This window comes from Cupressus sempervirens, chromosome 5, assembly GCF_028749045.1.
Source record: "Cupressus sempervirens isolate cs-2001-9-10 chromosome 5, ASM2874904v1, whole genome shotgun sequence".
NCBI classification, from domain to species: domain Eukaryota; kingdom Viridiplantae; phylum Streptophyta; class Pinopsida; order Cupressales; family Cupressaceae; genus Cupressus; species Cupressus sempervirens.
Window position 1 is genome coordinate 1,021,530,854 of NC_143122.1, and position 24,540 is coordinate 1,021,555,393.

Sequence of the window (24,540 nt, forward strand, 5' to 3'; positions counted from 1 at the left end):
ACAAAGAATACTTTCTCATCATCTCCATATATCTTGATGTACTCAGTTGGAAGATGTTGGTTCTCCATGCTGGCAACCAGTTTGCATTCACAATCTTTCTTTTACTTTTGACAATGAGGGCAGTATTCAGCTAGTTGTAATTCAGCTTCTACATTCTTCTTCTTTGCATTCATTTTTTTTAGATGTGTAGTGACATCATTTATGATGTCCTACTTAAAATCTAACAATAGGTTATATATCTCAAGCTTTGAAATACCCTGACTGATTCCTTTAGTGACTGTGGAACGAGGTCCTCGGCCTTTCTTTATAGTTGACCTTGAATAGTTTTGATAGATTTTCTTGAGGTCATCCCAGGAAGATTGATATACATCACCACCAACCATCAAGTCTAGTGCTTCAAGACAATTATCATTCACACCTCTCAAAAAAACTAGCTTTTGTGAATCCTCAAACAACACATGCTAAGGGTTCTTCTGTAGTGTATACAAAAAATGTGAAACATAGTCTTCCAATGTTTCTTCCTCCTTTTGTGATATCCTAAAGATATCATCTCCTCTTAAACCAAATGCTTTGTAATACTCTTTCTATTTATCCAGAAACATTATTTTCATTTCATCCCAGGTTCCTATTGCATTGGCTCCTAAGCCCATGACCCATCATAAAGTTGATTCTTTCAATGTTCCTGGAAATAATTTGAGCTTATGGTCATCAATGTTGTAGTCAAAACTACAAAAAAGTATGTCAAATTCAAACATGAAAGTATCAAGGTCTTTAGCTGCAAGGCCATAGAACTTTGGAAGAGCAGTTGTAGGTATATTCTTGAGATTATCAGTATTTATGAGGCTTGGGAGAGGAAATGGAAAAGTAGGTTGTGCCATTACTAGAGGTATTAGATTATGAGGTTACTTCTAAAAAGGAACATTGGGTATTGAATTATTAACAACTGGTGGATTTAGAACAATATTATGAAGAAAACTGGCCAAAATTTTAGCAAAAGGTTGAAGACCACTTGTATCTATAGGTTCTGCTCTTGAGGATGATTACGTAGGAAAAAAAAGCCTTGCATCTTGAAAAGGCAACTCAACTACTTCTTCTTCAATTTCTTCATTCAAATTAATAGACTCCCATGGAAGAAATCTACCATATTCATCTCATCATCTTCCTCTTTGATGCATGCAATTGAATTCTTCACACTGGTGAAGAAAGCTTTAAGACTACAAATTTCTAAAAAACTTAACTAGGAACTATGACTCAAGAATGCTCCTAGCTTGACACCATCTGCAGCAATGACACCAAAAATGGTCTACCTCACAATAGGTGTATAACAATCATGCCAAAGGCCATACTTAGGAATAGTGTATTCAATCTAAGGACTATTTTTCTCCACCATGAGGTGCATTTAATTTTTTCAACCCAGGGATGTATACTTGAAATGGTCGATAGAGTATGTGCACTAGGTTTTGTAATGATTCATTATTCTTATACTGCAGGAAAGTAAAATGCAAGGAATGAAACTACACTAGTGTTGTAGGAAACTAACACACTTAATTCTTTACTGAAATGAATGCTAGAAATGCAATAAAATGCTAACATATATTCCAACTCAGTTCATCTACTATAACTATTCTTATAGATGTTGCAAGAACATTCACAAAGTATGATGCTACAGGAAGGAACTTATAACTTCTACCTACAATACTAAAGATGCTCAAAAACAAAACTATACTACTCTAATCTAATCCACCTCCCAAGTGGGCCACCTTGGTTGAATTCTACTATTTCATTATGTTCCAAAAATTCATTACATGAGAACAATACATAAAACTATAGAAACAACTCACTACATGAGTCAATAGTTTCTTGTCATAAACTTTCTTCTAACTTTTTAACACTATTGGTCTCATCCCTATAAATAGAAGATTGACACTTATTCTAAAACATAAAATCAAAACAACCTAACTTCAAATCTGCCAGAGAAAAAGAAAGAAAGATAATAGCTCACGGAATGAATAATAAATTCTGGGCAACTACTTTGACATAATAATAAATGCAGAGAAATATAACAATTTTTCATAGCTCCTCCATATTAGCAATCATGTCCCTTGGTACCATTATGACTCTTTCCACTATGGCCAATCCTAACGCCTTTTCTCCTTGAATGCTATTGGCTATCTTCAACATTTCCCTTTGAATGCTTCTGACCATCTTTAGCTCCCTTTGCTAACAAGTAAGTTATTATGTAGAGACATTTGCAAATAAGTATTATCAAATTAAATTCAAATATTAGAACACACATTCTAATGATTATATGAAATACTACATTATATATATAATATTGGCAAAATATAACATACTATCTACCCATAGGTTAATCATCAGTTCAAGTAAAGATTAGTTCACAAATGTCTTGGTGGAAGTAAAATAGAGTGTTTAAAACTATCATAAAATAGAGGCAATAATTAGCCTCATCAGTCCCCATTTTCAACTCAAAAATATGGCATGGGTTGTGAAGCCACAATAGTTTGACCCTCTTAATATTAAAAAAAAATAAAAATTAGAATGTTAGAAGCTTGACAAGAAAGCATCACAACTTTTATTATTTACATAGCTTCTAATTTTGAGTGCAAGACCCTTGAATTTCTCTTTGAAGTTCAAGTTTACTTGATTTTAGAAAAAAATGGCCACTTATACTCCCTTTTTGTACACCATCTTTGTGTATCACTAAAGATGAAGAAAAACTCAAGATTGAAGAAAAATATTTTAAAGCTAATAGTAAAACCTTTTATCTTGTTTCTTCTTTTCTCTTCCAATTAAGAAAAAGTAAAGTGAAATCTTATGCTTTATGTATTTTTCTCCTTGAGATGGACTGATTTGTGGAACGTGAGTACTTGGTAAGCTAGCATCTTGATATTGGGATTATCAAATAGATGAAGAAAATATTAGCAGAAGGTTAACTAATGAATATGGGATGAAAGATCTCTAAATTATCGCTAAAGATAAAGAATTTTTTTTTTAAAATCTAATAGTGAAAGATTTTATCTTGTTTCTTCTTTTCTCTTCCAATTAAGAAAATGTTAATATTCTCTTCGTGGTGGGTTGATTTGTGGAATAAGGTTACTTAAAGTAAACTAGCACCGTGTGACTAATATTTGCCCATATATCAAGAAAATGATAGCATAAGGCTAGCTAATGAATACAGAATGAGAGAACTTCAATCTATATATTTTTGTGAGGAAAACCAATGACCAAAATTTGAAATTTAAATAGGCATTAGGATTTGAGAAGATGAAGACATGGAATAACATATTAGCCTCATGATTAGTATCACAAGAGGTATATGTTGGCTCCTGATTTTATAGTTTTACAAACAACCAAGAAACTAGACAAATGCATCTAAGGCTAGCAAATTCCTATGATGAATGCACCTGGCTGCAATCTTGGGCCAACTATAAGGCTTAACCCTTCTTCACTTCAGGCTCTATAAGACCTAGGCGAGTTAAACTTGAGGTTCTGAGATATGGTACCAATGCATTTAACACATAAATTTGAACCTATTTACTGTACATAAAATCCTTATTTCTCCTATTGACTCATATAATAACACAGATCTACAATAGCAAATTGCAACTCTATGATATGTTAGGATAAACCACGGATAGAAATAAAAAACTACATGCAAATATAACCAATAACAGAAAATAAAAGATCACACAAAAATGAACACAAGGCACCAAGATTTAATGTGGTTCACCCAATCCTTGGGCTACATCCACCAAACAACAAGTCCAATGCTCAAATCTTGGATGACTCATATACCTGCTAATGACTCCCACTGCATGGGCAATATCTGGTCTAGTGCATACCATAGCATACATCAAGCTTCCTACAGGTGAAGCATAGGGTACCTTGGACATCTTATCCTCCTCTTCTTGCATCTTAGGACACATCTGCTTAGTCAATTTCAAATGACCAGGTAAAGGTGTGCTGACAACTTTAGCATTCTCCATAGAGAAACATTGCAACACCTTCTCAACATAATCAGCCTGAGATAGTGTCAATGTTTTGTTCTTCCTATCTTTGCAAATCTTCATACCAAGGATTTTTTTTGCTGCACCCAAATCCTTCATAGCAAATGCATGTGCTAACTAGCATTTCAACCACTTAATATGATCCATGTTAGACCTAGCTACAAGCATATCATCAACATATAAACATAAAATAATGTAGCTATCATCATCCAACCTATTGAAATAAACATAATAATATGAATGAAACCTATTATAGCCATTCTCATGCATAAACCTATCAAATTTCAAATACCATTGCCAAGGTGCTTGCTTCAAGCCATATAAACTTGTCTTCAATTTGCACACTAAGTTCTCCTTACCTTTGACCTCAAATCCCTATGGCTGAGCCATATATTTTTCTTCATCCAAATCCCCATGAAGAAAGGTTGTGTTAACATCCAACTGCTCTAAGTGCAAATCTTTAGTAGCCACAAGACTTAAAATAGTATGAATAGAAGTCATTTTCACAACAGGAGAAAATATATCATCAAAATCAATTCCTTTTTTCTGTGCAAATCCTTTTGCAACTAACCTGGCCTTAAATCTTTTCTTACCTCCTTCCTCTTCTTTCAACCTATAAACCCACTTATTCTATAAAGCATTTTTACCTACAAGAAAATTGCATAGATCTCATGTCTTATTCTTCAACAAAGAGTCCATTTCATCTTTCATTGCAGATTCCCATTGAATCTTAATATCCACCTGTACAGCTTCATCATAACTTTTAGGTTCACTAGCATCAGTAAGTAAAATAGAATACAAAGAGGGAGAAAATCTTTGTAGAGGTCTAATTTGCCTCGTTGACCATCTAACATTCATTGGTGTGTGTGGTATTTGTTGTTGCAGTTGTTGCACATCATGAGGAATGGCTGGAACATCAACTTTTGGAGTATCATCTAGCACTACATAATCATCTTCTTTCTTCTCATGTTGTTGCAATAGATCTTTGTACAACACTTTCTCATTGAATATGACATCCTGACTTCTAACAATTTTATGATTTTAAAAATCCCAAAGCCTATAACCAAATTAATTAATGCCATATCCAAAAAAGACACATTTTTTTGATTTAGCTTCTAGCTTGGTTCTCTTTTCAAAGTCTATATGAGCAAAAGCTTCACAACCGAAGGTCTTGAGAAAAGAATAACTCACCTTCTTACTAGTCCATGTCTCCTTTGGAATACCATAGCCTAAAGGAGTAGAGGGACCTCTATAATCAAATATATTGCAGTATTGACAGCCTCTGCTCACATTTGTAAGGGCAACCCAACATGCAACCTCATGCTCCTTGCATGCTCTGTTATAGTCATGTTCATGTGTTCAGCCACTCCATTTTCTTGTGGAGTCCTTGAAATAGTTTTCTATCTATGAATACCATTAGTGGAGCAATAATCTTCAAATTCATGACTGCAATACTCACCATCATTATCAGATCTAAGACATTTTAATTTCTTACCAGTCTCATTTTCAACCAAGCATTTTCATTTCTTAAAATTTTGAAATACATTAAATTTCTATCTAAAGAAATAAACCCATACTTTTCTAGTTTCATCATCAATAAATGTAACATAATAATGAGAGCCACCAAGGGAAGATACCTGAATTGGTCCCCATATATCTGTATGCACAAGCTCTAATTTCTCCTTTTTGTTTTCCTTCCTAGTCTTTACAAAACTCACTCTCTTTCATTTTCCATACACACAACTTTCACATAAATCCATATTAACACATTTTAGACCTAGTAAAACTTTCTTTGAGTGAAGTACTTTCATACCTTTTTCACTCATGTGCCCAAGTCTATTGTGCCATAGTGTTGTATTAGAATTTATAGCAACTATTTGTTCTCCCTGCTCAACTGCAGCAATTGTTCCTGAACAATCATTTTTTTCTAAAACAATCAAAGTAGAAGGAACAATATGACCTATACAAAGATATAAGGTGCCTACTTTCACACCTTTTTCTAGTACAAGGGAACCTTTTGAAACTTTCCAATTTTTATCATTAAAAGTAACTACACAACCCTCATCACCGAGTTACCCCACTGAAATTAAATTCCTACTCAGCCTTGAAACATGTCTTACCTCATATAGTAGCCAATGATTCCCATTCTGCAACTTAATCTTAATTTTTCCCTTTCCAAGAATTTGATAGGGTTCATTATCCCCCAAATAAAGAAGCCCAAAATCCCCTTGGACATAATCAATGAAATAACCTCTATGAGGTGTAGCATGAAATGAAGCACCAGAATCTAAAACTCACGAATCATCAACACTTTCTAAATACAGAATCAAAGCATCCTCTTCGAATTTGTTACTTACAACTTTTGTCTTCTTATCTCCATCTGATTTATCTCCTTCATTTTCTTTCAATTCCAACAATCTTTCCTTTTGTGCCCTGGTTTTCCACAGTACCAGCAATCATTTGGTCCTCTCGATTGAGACCTCTTCCCTTTTAACTTTCCTCTTGATTTCCCATGATTTCTAGAGTTACTTCCTCTCTCAGTCATTTTGCCCTTGCTTTATGCATTCAAAGCACTTCCTGATGTAGATCCACCTAAGAATTTCCTATGAGTTTCCTCACTCAAAACAACACCAATCACATCATCATACTTTAGGGTACTAGATCTAAGAACAAAATTGCTCAACGCCATTACCAAGTCATTCCAGCTTTCAAGAAAAGAACACAAAATCAAGAGAGCCCTAATTTTTTCATCAAAATTGATACCCATAGAAGATAACTGACTAGTGATAGTATTAAACTGATTTAAATGATCTACAACAGATCCACCTTCTGCCATTTTCATATTAAATAAATGCTTCATGAGAAATACCTTGTTTGAAGCAGAGGGCTTTTCATACAATGTCGCTAGAGTTTTCATCAAATCTTCTGTCATCTTTGCTTTTGCAATATTAAATGCCAACGATGGTGCCAAGCATAACCAAATGCTTCCTAGTGCCTTTCTATCCAACAGATCCCATTTAGCATCTAACATAGTCCCCTGATTCTTGGCTTTGCCTTCCAATGGCTTCCATAAATCCTTTTGATATAGATAGTCTTCCATTTGCATCTTCCATAACTAGAAGTTCTACCCATTAAACCTATCAACCCTCAGCTTACCCTCATCTATCATCACTCACACTCAACCATGAGACTCCCACTTAACCGTGAGACTTTTTTGTAGAGGATAACTGAAAGATGACCTCGCTCTGATACCACTTGTTAGGATAAACCACAGATAGAAATAAAAAACTACATGCAAACATAACCAATAACAGAAAATAATAGATCACATAGAAATGAACACAAGGCACCAAGATTTAATGTGGTTCACCCAATCCCTGGGTTACATCCACCAAATAGCAAGTCCAATGCTCAAATCTTGGATGACTCATATACCTGCTAATGACTCCCACTACATGGGCAATATCTGGTCTAGTGCATACCATAGCATACATCAAGCTTCCTACAGCTAAAGCATAGGGTACCCTGGATATCTTATCCTCCTCTTCCTATGTCTTAGGACACATCTCCTTAGTCAATTTCAAATGACCAGGTAAAGTTGTGCTAACAGCTTTAGCATTCTCTATAGAGAAACATTGCAACACCTTCTCAACATAATCAACCTGAGATAGCGTCAATGTTTTGTTCTTCCTATCTCTGCAAATCTTCATACCAAGGATTTGGTTTGCTTCCCCCAAATCTTTCATAGAAAATGTATGTGCTAACTGGCATTTCAACCCCTTAATATGATCCATGTTAGACCCAACTACAAGCATATCATCAACATATAAACATAAAATAATGTAGCTATCATCATCCAATCTCTTAAAATAAACACAATAATCTGAATGACACTTGTTATAGCCATGCTCATGCATAAACTTGTCAAATTTCAAATACCATTGCCGAGGTGCTTTCTTCAAGCCATATAAAATTTTCTTCAATTTGCACACTAAGTTTTCCTTACCTTTGACCTCAAATCCTTGTGGCTGAGCCATATATATTTCTTCATCCAAATCTCCATGAAGAAAGGCTATTTTAACATCCAACTTCTCTAAATAAAAATCTTCAGTAGCCACAAAACTTAAAACAGTATGGATAGAAGTCATTTTAACAACAGGAAAAAATATCTCATCAAAATCAATTCCCTTTTTCTATACAAATCCTTTTACAACTAACCTGGCCTTAAATCTTTTCTTACCTCCTTCTTCTTCTTTCAACCTGTAAACCCACTTATTCTGTAAAGCCTTTTTAAATGCAGGCAACTTGCATAGATCCCATGTCTTATTCTTCAACAAAGAGTCCATTTCATCTTTCATTGCAGACTCCCACTAAATCTTAGTATCCATCTGCACAACTTCATCATAACTTTCAGGTTCACCAACATCAGTAAGTAAAATAGAATACAAAGAGGGAGAAAATCTTTGTGGAGGTCTAATTTTCCTTGTTTACCATCTAACATTCACTAGTGTGTGTGGTATTTGTTGTTGCAGTTGTTGCACATCATCAAGAATGGCTGGAACATTAGCTTTTGGAGTATCATCCAACACTACATGATATTCACAAGCTGAGTGAGGGTTAGTTCTTTTCAGCCCACTACAAGACATGAAAAATTAAATTTATTTGAATAAAAGATTTTGTGCAAATGACATTCATATCTACTTGTATCTGATTTAGTGATTAGTGCCTTATCCATTGAAACATAGAGTCATTACCAGTAGGATGACCTAACTTGTTTGCATTACAATCAAGTTTATCAACTAAAATCCTCAAATCCCATTCTTATGCAATATCCTTTTCATACACCCAGAAACCCTATCAGAACACTAAATCATTTACCTAACTCCTTGAGTTAGAAGCAACAATAGATCTGATACACAACTCATCCAAGTTTCCTTAAATCAAATGAACCGTATCCATTTAATCACAAAGTTAATGACATATGAAGAATTAGGAGACAGAACAAGGAAACTCAAATAATTCTTGTAAATCCCTTTTTATATTCATCCATGGAAAGACTGAATACATGAACTGGTAATACTAAATGAAACTCTAAATAATTCACATAATCTAGCATCAATCTCCAGTATCTCAGAATGACAATAAGGTCAGTGCAAGAAGTTGGGTCTCACTTTTGGCCAAAAAGTGGAAGTGTTTTTCCTATTTTTGAAAATTTTTGTCAATTGATTTCAAAATTTGAGGTATTTAGATATTGAATATTTAAAAACTCTAGAAAAAAAAAATTTAGTGTTCAAAATCTAGTTTTTGAATATGTAATTTATTTGTGCACAAATATGATAGATTATTTTTTTGGTATGGATCTTTAAAAACCACTTTTTCAAAATGCCTGTTTCAAGACCATACCGTGCTCGTGTACGGACACCATAATTTGACACAAATAAATGAAATTTTGCAAATCCTTTTAAAGGGAGTTACCTAATACACCTAAGATTGATGACAATATTTTTTTTAAATTTTTTATTGAATAATTTTTTTATTATTAATTATTAATTGGCTATAAAGGTAAATTTTAAAACCTCTCGTGTATGGACCACATAATTTGATCAAAATCTCAATTTTTTTCAAAAAAAAATTTTAACATCAAAAGAATTGTATGTAGATTGATGACATATAAATTAATTTTTAAAAAATTATAAAATAAAAAAGTTATTAAAGTTTTAGTGAATGTCACTTTTTAACGTTTAGAAGATAGTTTTGATTAATAAATAATGGAAAAATAGAAAATAAACTAATAACACTATAAAATTTACATTTTTGAAATCAGAATAGCAAGACCTATAATGGGTTTTTGTCTCATCAAAAAATTCAATAGGAATGACTAAAAAAATTACGACAATACCAAAAATTGTCAATTAAATGCCTTAGAAAAAAAAAGGAGCACAAAGGGATGGCTTGGTGGGACCAAGCCTACGCCATGCCTTTCCCCAAGGAAAAACCCCATGCAAAAGTTGGGAGCCATACCAAATTCCTGCTCATGTCTCACGAATCAGGCACCCGATTTGTAATTCACAAATCGGGTGCCCGATTTCTTTGAATTGTTATACTGACTTTTTGAAAATCGAGTACCCAATACTTTTAAAAATCGGGTACCTAATTTATAAATGGGTACCCAATTGTTAAAGAATCGGGTGCCCAATTTTTAATAAATCGGGTACCCATTTTTGATGTACCCGTTGGGTCCCAAAAGCTACCCCACCGACCCAATTTCAATGATTGAAATGATTGAACAATAGTTTCGACCTACAACACCGAATTTCGTCATGCTTATTCTATTTTCTTGTCCTCTTATACAATTTGCAGGCTACTGATTCAAATTCAAAATTTGTGCAAACATGGGATCAAAACAACAAAAAAAGAAGAAAGCAAGAGTTCTGACAGATGAGGAGATTGAAGCAAATAAAGAGAATGAAGCACAATGTCAATGAGAGAGAAGATAGAGAATTAGAGACTTGAACAATATTTCAAAGGAGAAAGACATTGAGGATACCACGATGGATGAGAAGTCAAAGAAGAGAACCCAATACAAGAAAATTCAGGTGCACATTCTAATCATGTGTTCAATACAGGTGTGTCTCCAAACCCTCAAATTTTCTCTCGTGATGAAATTGGTGATTTTTTAGAAGCATGTTATGATTTAAATGATTTAGATTTTCTTCATGAGAGGCAATTGTCAAACGATCATGCACAAAACACTCCAATTGAAATGCCTGCCCCAAAAGAAATGCCAAGAAAATTTGAAAATGATATTCAAATCCCAAATAACATTGAAAATAGTAAAGTGTCTGAAAATAAAAATTGCATGAATGTAGACATAGAAACACCAACTACTGAACAAACATGTTACGATGATAGTAAAGTGTCTGAACATAATTTTCATATTCCTAATGATGTGTTAGATAATCTTGAGAGATTGGTTTCATGGAGACAAATTAGGACACATGCTAATAGATTGTATAGGCATTTTTTTTATAATAAGAAATTTGGGTTTCAATGTCAGCTAATATTGCAACTAATTAAAATGTCTAAAATGCAAAAAGTAATGAGGAGGTTGGGAATGTATGCAAAACCCAAGAATAAAAATGAGTCTTTAAAACAAGTTGTATCCATTGTTGCTAGTGCCTTTGATGTTATTGGAAAGAGAAGTCAATCTAAAGATAAGAATATAGCACGATGAGCAATAACAATACCTTTAGTTAACAAATCAACATCTAACAAAAGATTGATTACCAACATAAGTGGATATCTTAATGTAAATCGTAAGACTTTAGAAAGAGCTATAAAGAGAAGGGTTAACTTTGAATGTGATCCAACAAATATTTAATGGACTTCTAGTGGTAGACTCTCGAGATGTGATATGAAACTTACTAGTGAAATAAAAGGTTTGATTGAAAATTTTTGGCATGATAATACAAGAATATCACCTAATTCAAGAGATGTTCTTAAATTGAGAATTGGGTCAAAAATACGTGATCCACATCCTAAACACCTTTTGGACATGACTCAAACTTAATTGTTTAAAAAATTTGTAGATGGTAAGGTATTAAATATTACCATTAGTCAAAGATCTTTTGAAAAGTGTAAACCATGGTATGTAAGGATTAACAAGGAAAAAATCACATGTTTTTGTAAAACTCATATTCAATTTTATTACCATTATGATGTATTTCAATCTATACGTGGTACCATGCATAGTAAAGAAATGTTGCAAGAATGTGGTATAAAATACCACCTCAAACTATAAAAGATTTCATATTAGGTTTTCTTTGTAAGCCACATAATGTTCAATACTTTCTTTTCAATGTATGTCTTTCTAGTACATGTGATATGTGCGGCAATCTTTCTTTGTTAGATGAATGTTTGCATGAAAATGCTTTGACTACTTTTGGACAACAATTAGTTGAGGTAAAAAGATTCAAAACTATTGAATATCCATTGAAGGATGGGAAGTTTGGAAGAAGGTGTGATCTAGTTACAGATAAAGTTAGTTGCCATGCATTTATGGATGAGTTTAAGAGTGTGATCATACCAAAATATGTTAAACACTCTCAATATTCTAGATGGCTTGATGGAAAATTTCACATATGTAAGAATACATTTCCAATTGGTACTATACTTTTAGTTGTTGACTTTGCAGAGAACTAGATGCTTGCACCGTAAGAAGAGGTAAACTACAATATTACAATTCAATGCAAGTAACAATTTATGTTCATATAGTTTATAGGCATGCACCTGATAGTACAGAGGAGGATCAAAAAATATTGAGAGAGTACCATTTTTATTTAAGTGATAATAAACTCCATTCATCTGAGTTTGTCCAATATTGTTTCAAGGTCTTTTATGATAATTTATAAGAGAGACAAATTCAAATGACACAACATTGGATATGGTCAGATAATTGTATAGGAAAATTCAAGAATGCTAGAATGTTCTATTGGTTGAGTAGGACACATAAGAAAACTAACATCCAACATGTGTGGAGTTTTTTTGAGGCTCGACATGGTAAAGGAGAACATGATGGTGCTGGTGCATGTGTGAATAGAGCCCTTAGTAGAGAGCAATTAAAATTTGAGGAAAAAGCTAAATTCAAAAATGCACATGAGATTGTCGAATGGTGTAACAAATATTTATACATGGGATCAAGTCAAAACTCTACAATAAAAAATTTCTTCTACCTAGTTGAAGAAAATAATATCCCTTCAAGATATGATTGTGATACAATTAGTGGTTCAGCTAAATGGCATTCATTTAGGAGTTCAGATTCTAACACTTGGACTATATGGATTAGGGAGCTTGCTTGTTTTTGTCAATTTTGTCTTGCAGGTGAATGGGAAGAATGTGAGAATACAGAATAGGTTGAAGATTGGAAACAAAGATCATTAGCACCTACTGACACGCATTTTGAAGATGATATAGTAAATGAAGGCCAGAATGTTACTTTTGCATCAAAAGACTATGATCATATTTCAGACCTAATAGAACCTAGTATGCACAATTTAATTAGATTTTTTTGTGATCTCATGCTTCAATTTATATAATTTTCATATGTACATGAGCGATTAAAGTGTTTCTATACTTTAACTTATCTTGTAGGACATGTTTATGTTGTTATTGCACCTAGTGATAATGATGAACAGACTAAGTATTGGCTAGCTAGATGTGTGGAACCTAAGAAAAAAAGGACATGTCATCAAGTAGACGATGATGGTTTTGAGTATCCAATTAGGTCTGTTGTTGTAGCTGGCACCTGGCTACGTAGATACCTAAAAAGAAGAAATGGTTTGCCAGCATTTGAAGACTACCAAACTAAAAAGAAGATTTTACACTATTCTCATTTGGTTGTGGCAACAAATATCAAATTAGAAAGATACAAAGGGAGACCCACCAATAAGGTATTATGGATAATTTCAATGAACGAGCATGAGACAATCATAGATGCATTGCAAAAGAGAGAGGATGCAATGGGATGACTACATGTAAATCAAACACATGTAAGTTTTTTCATTATTGTATTATTTTTATATATATGTACTTATATAATTTAATTACATGTATGTTTGTGTTGTCAATACCAATTTAGAGAACTTATATACCTCTTATTTAGGTCTCAATTACAATTTATTCAAATTTAAATGTTAAAGTGGATCGAACATCAACATCTTGTGCAATTTCACATAGTAAGTACATACAAATTACACATATATATTTACATAGTTCAGATACCTTGAATATTAATTTATGTGTTTATTAACATGTGTGTTTTTGTTTTACATTTTTATTTTACAGCACCTCATTTGAAGCGATGTGTTCAACCAATTTTATGTTTCAAATGAGTTCACTGAACTATAAATGTATCATTGACATTGTCTTACATATATTGTGAAATATGTTGTACAAACTAATTCAAAAATGAGAGTTTACTTCTATTTGAAAGTTAAAGGTATGTGCACTTGATAAATTATTATAAATTAATTGTCAATTTAAGTAATGACCTCCTATTTTGTTCCATTACTTTTACATTCAAGCATGTTTAAATTAATGTTTGTTTGAAGTTTCAAATTACTATTGATTGTAATATTAAAAACAAGTCCCTTGCACATGATAATTTAAAGATTATTACTCATTGTATTGATTATATGTTAGATCATTACTCATTGTATTCATTTTATTGATTATATCTTTCATTACCAAACAACACATTAAGATCACTTATGATGTACATTGTTAGGTACATTATCCATACATGTGTGTCTTAAGGGGACATGGGAGTCCTAATAAGTCATTATGTTTGTTATAGGTTATGATAGGTATTCATATGTTTACTACCACATAATAGGTTTTATTAGGTGATAATGTGTCTTACATTACCAAACAACACATTAAGATCACTTATGATACATTGTTAGGTACGTTATCAATACATTTTTTAATCGAGTAGGTCAATTTTATTTGTATGAATCTCAATGCATAAATTTTATGTGATATTTATCCAATAATGCTCTATAGATAGTTAAAATTATTGTTCATCTTTCATATATACTTACAAAATGTGTCATATGTTCATGAATAAAATATGTCAGAATAAAGAAAATGGTTTGAATATACTCAAAACATGGTGAAACATAGTAATATATGTACTACATATGCAAGCATGATAAAAAATCATAAAAAAATAGTACATGGTCTAACATACATCATAACATGATCTATGAAGTGATAAATACATGGTCTAACATACAATTTTAACTATCCTAACACAAAGTGTACATACATCATAAATAATATATATACATAATAAAAACACAATCTATAGGTGCCAACAAGACCTAATCTATTTGATCGAATGTCCTCTTTGCTGCATGTGAAGAGGACTCAGATAGATCATCATGTGTAATATGAGTCATCTCATCATGTCGAACACCCTATGAGGTAGATGTATCACCCTGTGTAACATGAGGCATGTCTCATCATGTACTTGCTTGATTGAAATGGGTCTCAAAATCTAGCTTGAAAATAAATTAAATATTCACTACATAATAAAATAAATTATACCACATGAGATGGGTGTCCCTCAGTAATGGGAGGAGGTGCACTGTCAAAACTACCAAATGCAGCAGTGGTGAGGTCCTGTAATTTACAATACATACACTTTTTAAATTTGATTTTAGAGCATAATGAACTATACATTATGTACATAAATCACAATACTGACCTCAAATGATGATGTAGGTACCTCCATTTGGCTAAGTCATGTGCTCTTAGCAACACTTGTGGTGACGTAGTCCTAAAATTATGGATACATAAACGTTTAGTCAAAATTGAATATACATGAATAATTACAAAGTACATAATTTGTACACTACATTTTTTATACACTATAAATTAAACATGTATATATAATGTATATATCATAGCTGAGTGGTAGCCAATGTCACAAATGTGTCTATAGGTATGCTAGCACAATAATTCTAAGATGGAGTTGAAAATAGACTATACCGAGGCCTGTATGGATGAGTATGATATCCATGCTCCTATTCATAAAATCAAAACACATAAAATATATATACATGTGAGTCAAAATTGTTCAAATTATAAGTTAATAATAATGTACATACATAAAAATAATACAAATTATTTGTCTTCAGTCAAAAGTTCATACCGCATGTATTTGAGGTTGTGCCTCAGTGGTAATTGGAGTAGGACTTGTACTAACATCAATATGTGTAGATGTAGGCAATCCCTACAAAATCAAATATAAAGAACATATGAGCACATGTTATTAAATTCAAATTTGAATGTACATTTTTACAGTGTAATTCAAAGTACATATTGTATAAGGGACACCAACATCTGTAGGTCTTAGAAAAAGACTATACTACCTCCTAGGAGGAACAGTTTCATCCATCCTCTATTATTTGAAAAGTACAAATTAATATAGTTAATACAATTACACATGTATGTAGAAAGTAAATAATTATGTGCACTTTATATTTATATTGAAATTAAAATTTTACCTGCTGTTCTTGACTCTCTCCAGGCTCTCCCTGCTGCATGAGGTCAACAAATGATGACACATCTATCTCGTCACTACCATCACCATAGGCAGCATATACATCATCATCAAAATCTGCACCCTCAGCATAATGGCCATCATGTGCTGCACCAGGATTGCTCTAGGGGCATGTGCATATTCCTCCATAGCTAGTACAAACATGTCCAAGTGGAGGAGCATGTACCACCTGTGTCCACTGCTGTACTAAATTTCCCAAAAGGGCACTCAAATGGGTAAAAGTAGATGAAATTGCATGATGATGGTGAGGAGCAGGCACAACAGGTGTAGGAAGAGGTACAAGGATCTCAGCTCACCTATGGTTTCTTGTTCTATCACTTAGCTTTGCCCCAGGCCTATCTTGAGGCATCCCTCTACCAACCCCTTGAAATGCTTTCATATCAAAATAGTTGGGTTTCAAACCCAACTCAAACTTAGCCTATAAATTCCTAAGGAAGTACATGGGCACCTCATGGTTAGTGTGTGGTGGATGGTCAAATACCATCCACCACTGCTCCCAAAAATGTGCTGCTATGCACGGATGTGTACACCACCTAATGGAAATGTGAGGCTTCTTATTACTAATTGGTTCACCCGTCTTAGGGTTTACAAAATAATGTTGAAAATTTCCTTTACCTATATGCAAGTTATAAACCTCTCTATATGATAAGCCATCATAGTAGAAGGCACGCATGCTTTCCCTCCATGATCTAAATGAATCGATGTCTAAATCAAAATGATGAATGGAGTCAACCATGCCTTGCATGCTATCTGCAATGCATAGTAGGTGAGGGGGGGTGCCTCTCAAATCAGATAGCCTCTATACCACTCATGATGCCATTGAGGTTATGCCTCATGGTCTCACAGAGCTCATCCGCAGTGGGTGGTGGAGGTGTGGGTGGAGGTGGAGGTGGAGGTGGAGGTGGAGATGGAGATGGAGGTGGTGGAGGTGGGGGTATGGGAGGGGGAGAGCGTGGCGGTGGATCCATCAAATATAATATGCATATATATTTAAACAACATAAAACATACAAGACATCAAAAATACATTACAACATGATACATGACAAAATTACTATTTAATAAAATTTAAATCTAAAATTTATCAACTAGATCTATATAAATGTGCATATCTTTATTAAAATCTTATTAATTAAATAAATAAAGTTAAACACTTAAGTCAAATTAAACATTAAATACTAAATTTTTAAGTATGAACTCATTATGGATTATACATGTTCATGTCTCAGGATGAAACAAAGTTAAGATTATGACAAGGTTATGGTTTACAATTTTGTTATGTTAACAGTTTTCATGATGGCTAAGCTTAAGATTATTATAATGATTGTGATCCTTTAATGTCAGGGAGCTTACCTAGGATTATGATTTTAGTTAAAATTATATTTACCTGTTTTAGATATTTATTATGGTCCTAAGATGAGAGTTAAGGTTACAATTATCTAATGAAAGCTTAGAGATAGAATTATGATTTGATTAAAAAATATTTATGATTGTAGTTTGAATCCTAACTATTATCCACTTTTTAATGCAAACTATAAGTGTAGATCATCTCAGGTAATGAACTAATTTACATGTGAACCCTATCCCTAACCATATAATAATCCTAATTCTAATCATAATCCATAATTCATTACCTTATGAAGCTTTGGGTATCCATTTTATTGCCAGAGTACAATCCCTTGGCTATCCACAAAATGGTCCTAATAGATTTATATAGAAGACCAAATTGATTTAAATAAAATGAGCAGGAAGAAGACAAACTTACATCCAATATTCAAGGAGAGAATCTTTTAACATACTTGAATCCTACCAACCAAAGTGAGATAATTAGAGTTCCAGTTGTTGAGTTTTCCAAAGATTTTCTTGTTGATATAAAGACACATTTCATTTATATGTTAGGGTTTACTACAAATGGAATCCCTAGGTACCTAACCACTTAATTATGAAATCTCCATCCAATACCATATTTGCTACACAAGGTAGGGGACTCAATATTTAGCCCCAATAAGATAGATGTAGAGACATAAATCTTACTACCCGATACAAAGAAAAGAGGTCCAATTTGATCATTAAATGACTCGTGTTGCACTCTTCTAGCTTAAAAAGAATACAAATATATTATCAACAAACTATGTACATTAGATACTTATTAATTATTTGGAGAGTAGATCCTCTAAATTTTAGAGACAACTGGTTATCTCTAAGGAGATAATGTAATGAGTCAATGTTCAACAATAAAAAATAAAGAGGATGTAAGAGGACACCCTTTCATAATTGATCTAGAGAGTCCTAAAAATTATGATCTAACCCCATTAATTTCTTTACTAAAACCTTGACACCAATCATAAGAGAGGACACCATTTGACATTTAATATTGGATGGAGGGCTTGCAACATCATCATAGTGAAACTCCATTCCACCCTTTTGTAGACATTTTCATAATCAATTACTTGAGCATGCCTACACTCTATCCTAGAAATTTTTCTCAATCCAAAGTCTTCCAATAGGTTATCAAGTTCTCCAATATGCATAAATATCCTTAACAAAACACTTTTGTGTAGGGTTAATGATCTTGGGTAGGATATCTTCTAGTCTAGAGGCTAAGACCTTGGAAATAATTATTTTGTATGATACACATTTAGGAGTGTCATATCTCTAACTTTTAATGAGATTCTTATCTCCCCTTAGGGATCAATTGATTACTTGACCTAGGGATTTTATGAGCCCTCTGTTGATCACTTGATCAATTATATGAGCCCTCCATTGATTACTTGACGTAGGGATTTCTCATTACTATTTTTTTGGATGGAGGAGTTGATTTATGATAGAAATGAGTTTATCACTTGGAATAATGCATCTTCATTCTAGGAATGATGGTTCTCATTTTATCCCTATCTTCTAAATCATTTTGAAATATCATCATCCTCTAACCAAAAAAATTGATAGTAAAATTAGGAAAAAGATCTTACTATATATATCACTATTGGATGGGTATTTCTTTTTATAGAATAAGACAATATTTTGTTATGTGGCCTTCCATTCTGCAAAGGTAATAAACATTTAGACTACCCATCCAAGGGTCTAGTCTGGGCTCCTACTCGCACTGATATGGACACCTCCACCTCTTGATGGTCAAGGAGGGTTACTTAATTAGATGCCTGATTCATTCAAGTCTCTTCTAATTTTTTTATGATGTATCATTTTGAGACCTTGATATCAATGTTTAATTAGTTATAGGATTAGGGTTCAATTTGGTTTGTACTGTTTGATTAGGTTTACATGCTTAGGTTTCAATTAGGACAAGAGTTAATAAATTGAATTAAGTTTTAAAGTGCTAAATTTGGTTTTAGATATAGAATTATAGTTAGAGCTTTTAGATTAAAAACCAACATTAATTCAAAAAAGTTAGGTTTGAATTTTGTTTTAAAGTGTTCAATATATTATTGAGTTCTAGTTTAGGGTGATTTGGTTTAGTCTTAAGGTCAATGTTTAACTTGGTTCAATCTTCTAGGGTAATGGTTCAATTTGGTTAATGGTTGGGGAAAGGATTTTTAAGGTTAATTCAAGGTTTCTACTCTTAAGTTGGGATATATAATTAGGTTTATGATCATGGTTTAATTCAATTTTGTTTATAAGTATAATATTATTTAGTTAAGGGCTAGGGTTACCTTTCAATCTTAGGGTTTGACATTTATAAAATTAGTACTCAAGGTAAGATAGGAAAGTTATTTAATTATTTATATATTACCTGGTGTAGGTTTTAGCCAATTAAGATTAAGGTTAAGATGATAGAAAGGGTTATGATTAGAGTTAAATTCAATACAAATTGACATTATAGAACTAATCCTAAATGACGCCCAGCCAAGGGATCCAAAGAACTAATCAAAAGTTTTACTAAGGAAGCGATAACATACATACAATAATTTACATTTATAAAAAACATAAGAGATTGCATTCCTTAATGAGCACATTTACATTTCATTTTAAAATAATTATAAACTATTAAAAGTAAAATAAATAACACATCCACATGAAAGTTCATATTAACTACTTCAGTTCAATCCATTTAAATAATTTATATACATTTGTTCCAAATGCTACTTGGCAAATTAATTTGGAATGCACAATCATCCACTGTACATGTGATAGGGTATGAAAGGCTGAAAGAATATACATTTATAAAATAGTTTACATCATCCATTTTCAATCCATGAAACAAAGTACAATACAATTTAAGTAAAATCATTTTAAATACTATAAGTTTTTTGTTTGGATCCCTTGGCGGGCTGTTATGTGCTTAAGTAGTTTATATATGTTTAGGGTTTTATTTATATGGTTAGGTCAAGATTATAGTTTAAACGATGAATTTAGGTCGAGGTTATATTTATTTGTAAAATTACATGTTTAAACAATAAATTTACATCTAATCTAATCATTCAACATTTTAATAAATACATAAATTAAATACATTTCAAAACATCTAAAATAATAATTTTTTAAATAAACATTTACGAAACTATATTTTAATTAACAAATACAAAAATTTAAACATTTAAGTTCATTAACAATGTAAATTTACAATTTTACATAAATATTAAAAGTGAAAAAATAATAAATTAACATACATATTAAATTGAAAATTGAAAAAAATAAAGTAAAATAATATAAAACATATTAAAATACCTGTGTATCGAAAAACTAGTAGCAAGGGGGTAGTCGATAGGGCTGAAAAATGGGCTCCCCTATGCATCTCTAATCGGGCTCCCATTTTTGAGGTCATGAAAATGACCTCAAAAATGCCAAAAAAGCACTTAGATAAAATTTTACAAATCGGGTACTCGATTTGTAAAAAATTGGGTACCCGATTTCTAAGCAATCGGGTACCCGATTTCTTAAAACTCGAGTACCTAATTCTTAAAAAGGCGGGCGCCCGATACTTAAGCGGCTCGGGCACCCGATCCATTTTGAATATTGGGTACCCGATTTTTAAAATTTGGCTCGAGTGCCCAAAGCATAATTTTAGAAACGGGTACACGATTTTTTAAAAATCGGGTAACCATTTTTGAGAAGTACAATTCCATAGATCTGACTTTCACAGAATTGCGACCGAACTTCTTGCGGTCACCCAATACATGACATGAAATGAAATTCTGCACAAGGTGGATGTGTGGCCTTTACTGCTAGAGCTCATCTCAATAGTCAGGAAGAAAAGCCATCCATAATCCTAGTTTCAATAGTAGAACACTAGAACTTTGCTGGTATTACCCAAAGAAAACTGCCAACAACCCTACAAAAGAGAAGAAGGAAGAAAGATATAGGAAGGAAGCCATTCTTGGATTGAATCTACAACTGACAAGTGTCCCTTTAGAATTCCTTCCCAAGAAGATGAAAAAGCCTCTCTCTACCTTCTCTCTATGACTGCCTATCAAATCCCCATGATTCTGGCTTTCAAGTGCATCAAATATCTCAAAAATTTGGTAGAAAAGATAACTAATTTCTAATATCAAATTGAACTCAAAGTGCAAAGTAAAAATTAGTTAACTGGCCTTCAGAATGCAAGATAATCTTTTCAGCTTACTTTTACCACAATCATGCTTCAAAAAGTTTTCAAATCTATCCCTGTAACCAACTATGATGCTCAATGATCAAATTTTCCTGTACTATCGCCAATGCCCTAGGAAACACAAATTGATCTATAACATGAACTGGTGAAGACCTATTCACAAACTAACTTCATATTTGGAAAATTCAGCTCTTCTTGATTTCGATGGTATACTGGAGTGACCATTTTCAATAAAAAAATGTCCCTGTTATGGCCCTCTGAAGTTCAGGCCTCTGTCTCAAGTCTGCACATAATATTTTACAAAAATGTAAACTTTTATATAGTTTGAACTATATAAAGTTTTAGAGTTTAATTAAATGTTTGACCTGCACATTTGGAGGAAAAAAATCTTTAAAAAATAATTTTTTAAAACTCTTGAAATTTTCCCTCACAAGTTTCATTATGGGTCAAACATAGTTTGACCATCCTACCACGTGTCATCACATGATTGGCTTGGGCTTATACAACTAGGTGCCACATCATTGCCACCTCATCACTAGCTAGTCCCACCACCTAGGCACTCACTATGTCGCTATACTAACTTCCCTATAGCTTTCTTATAGCAATTTAACTATAGCCATTGGATTTGCCACATGGTGTGATCTGGTAATCTTCGAGATTTGCCTACCACATCAGTGCTCGGTCACGCTACTAGCTACTACTTGGCACTACCCGATTCATTGCCAGATCTCCAAGTGGGACCCATGTTGCATTTTGGGTCTCGCTGATTTTTTGAATTTTTTGGCTAGTCGCTATGTTGGTAGCTAGAATTTCTTAGATTTTTCAGCTAGCAACATAGTGACTAGCCGAATTTTTAACTTTTCTAGCGCCTGTAACATTGTTGATGTCATCGGTTTCTTATGCATGTTTGTTCAAAATTTATCTGTCTTTAGCTAACCATGGGCCCACCTGCGCATGAGTGCTTGCTGCTTCCAAAAGCAGTGCTTGTCTTAAGACATCTTACATCCTAAGTGCTTTAGCATTTAAACATTTTTTAAAGTCCCTATATCCCCAATGTGGGATAAAATGTTTTAACTCTTTTCCCATTGTGAAGACGTCTCCTACACATCCTTGCTCCTACCATCTCCTCATTCTTCATTGGCATGGATAGTGCTTCCTCAATATGCCATCCAATTTAAAACAAACTCATGTATTTCCTCTTGCAAGGCAACTCCCCTGCTATTTACCTTTACTGCTCATTGTGTGTTTCCCTTTCATTATTTTTGCAGGGTCCTCCTTTTGTTCATGCGGCTTTGGTGACTCCTTTATGTTGGTTTGGGGGCTCCCTTTGTTATAGTGTGGGCTCCTCTGCCACTAGACGCATGTCTTCCTTTTAATTTCCTACCATGGTCTCTCTTTGGCATCTCTTTTCTTCAGGCGTGGAGATCTTTGTAGTGTACTTGGAGTTTTTAAATAAATTATTTTACCTTTTTGTGGAAGTTCTTCCCTTTTTCTGTAGCTTCTATGTGAAAATGTGGGGTTCCCCATTGATCATGGGCACTTTGCATGGCTATTTTAAGACTTTTTGCAATGAGCTTGCTACCAAAGAGCATCTTGCTATTAATTCATTTCTAATATGTTATACTATAAGATCTTGACGAATTGACTTCAACTAATATGTTATACTATAAGATCTTGACGAATTGATCTTACATAATTTGACACCTCTTACTCTCTCTTCCTGATGATGGATCACGTAGTGTGATTCAAAACGTTGATGAAAAATCTCTACACAATCTATTCCAGAAACTCAGCATTATGAATTGACTTCAACTGATCACATTTATATAAACAGTTCTTTGCTGAACTTTCCATCATGGCCAAAGCTTCTTGCAATACTTCTTCCGGTCTCACAATGTTTGGATCAGGTGCAAATGTAAGCCACAGATAACATTTCTCTATCTCTTGGCATGTCCCCTACAGGTGTGGATGAATTTTGGAATGGGGAAGATGGATCATATCTTAGCTGCAAAAAATGAGATGGAAATGGATGTCTCTATAGGCAATGACCTTGTTATTCTGTATGCCAAATGCATGAGAATTGAGAATGGGGAATGTTTTGTGCTAAGTTGATACATCTTAGCAATTAAATTGCATTATCACAAAGGTATGTGAAAAGCTGCTCAAAACATATGCATCATAATGGAGGTGATCTTGAAAAGGGATAAAGAAGAAAAGCCCTCCCACAATAGAAAGATGGATCCCCATATTCACACATATAATGTTATTTGTTCTTCAAAAATGAAGAAACAAAAAAACATCCATTCTAAGACTTTTAACAATCTCCACTTCACCCTAAAAATCTGAATGGCTAGGAGTATCAAAATGCTCTTGGAATCCTTGTACATTACTTCTACATACTCCCTAGATTCTGATCAAATAAAAATGAAAATATCATGCTACTGATCTGATGGAATTAGTCGGGCCCCAAAGTGGGTCTGGCTAAAAAGATTTTCGTTTTCGAACAACTAAGATCTCAAAGCTATCTACTCATCACCTGATGTTGACTGGATTCAGAATCAAGCACTTTTTTGTCATTAATAGCTCATTTTATCACTTTCTTGCAATTGGTTAAATTTGTGCAAGGAGGTCCGTTGACTGGCCTTAAAACTTACCCAAACACCTGATCGGGCTCTAGAATCTGACCTAGTGATTCTTTTCTCCGCATACTTTCACCCTGTCAAATCTTGTCTCATGACGAATTCCCAGTCAAAAGATATTCACTATCAAAGTTTCCTTCTCAGAATTACATGCACGTAAACATGTCAGAAGGTAGTAAACTGG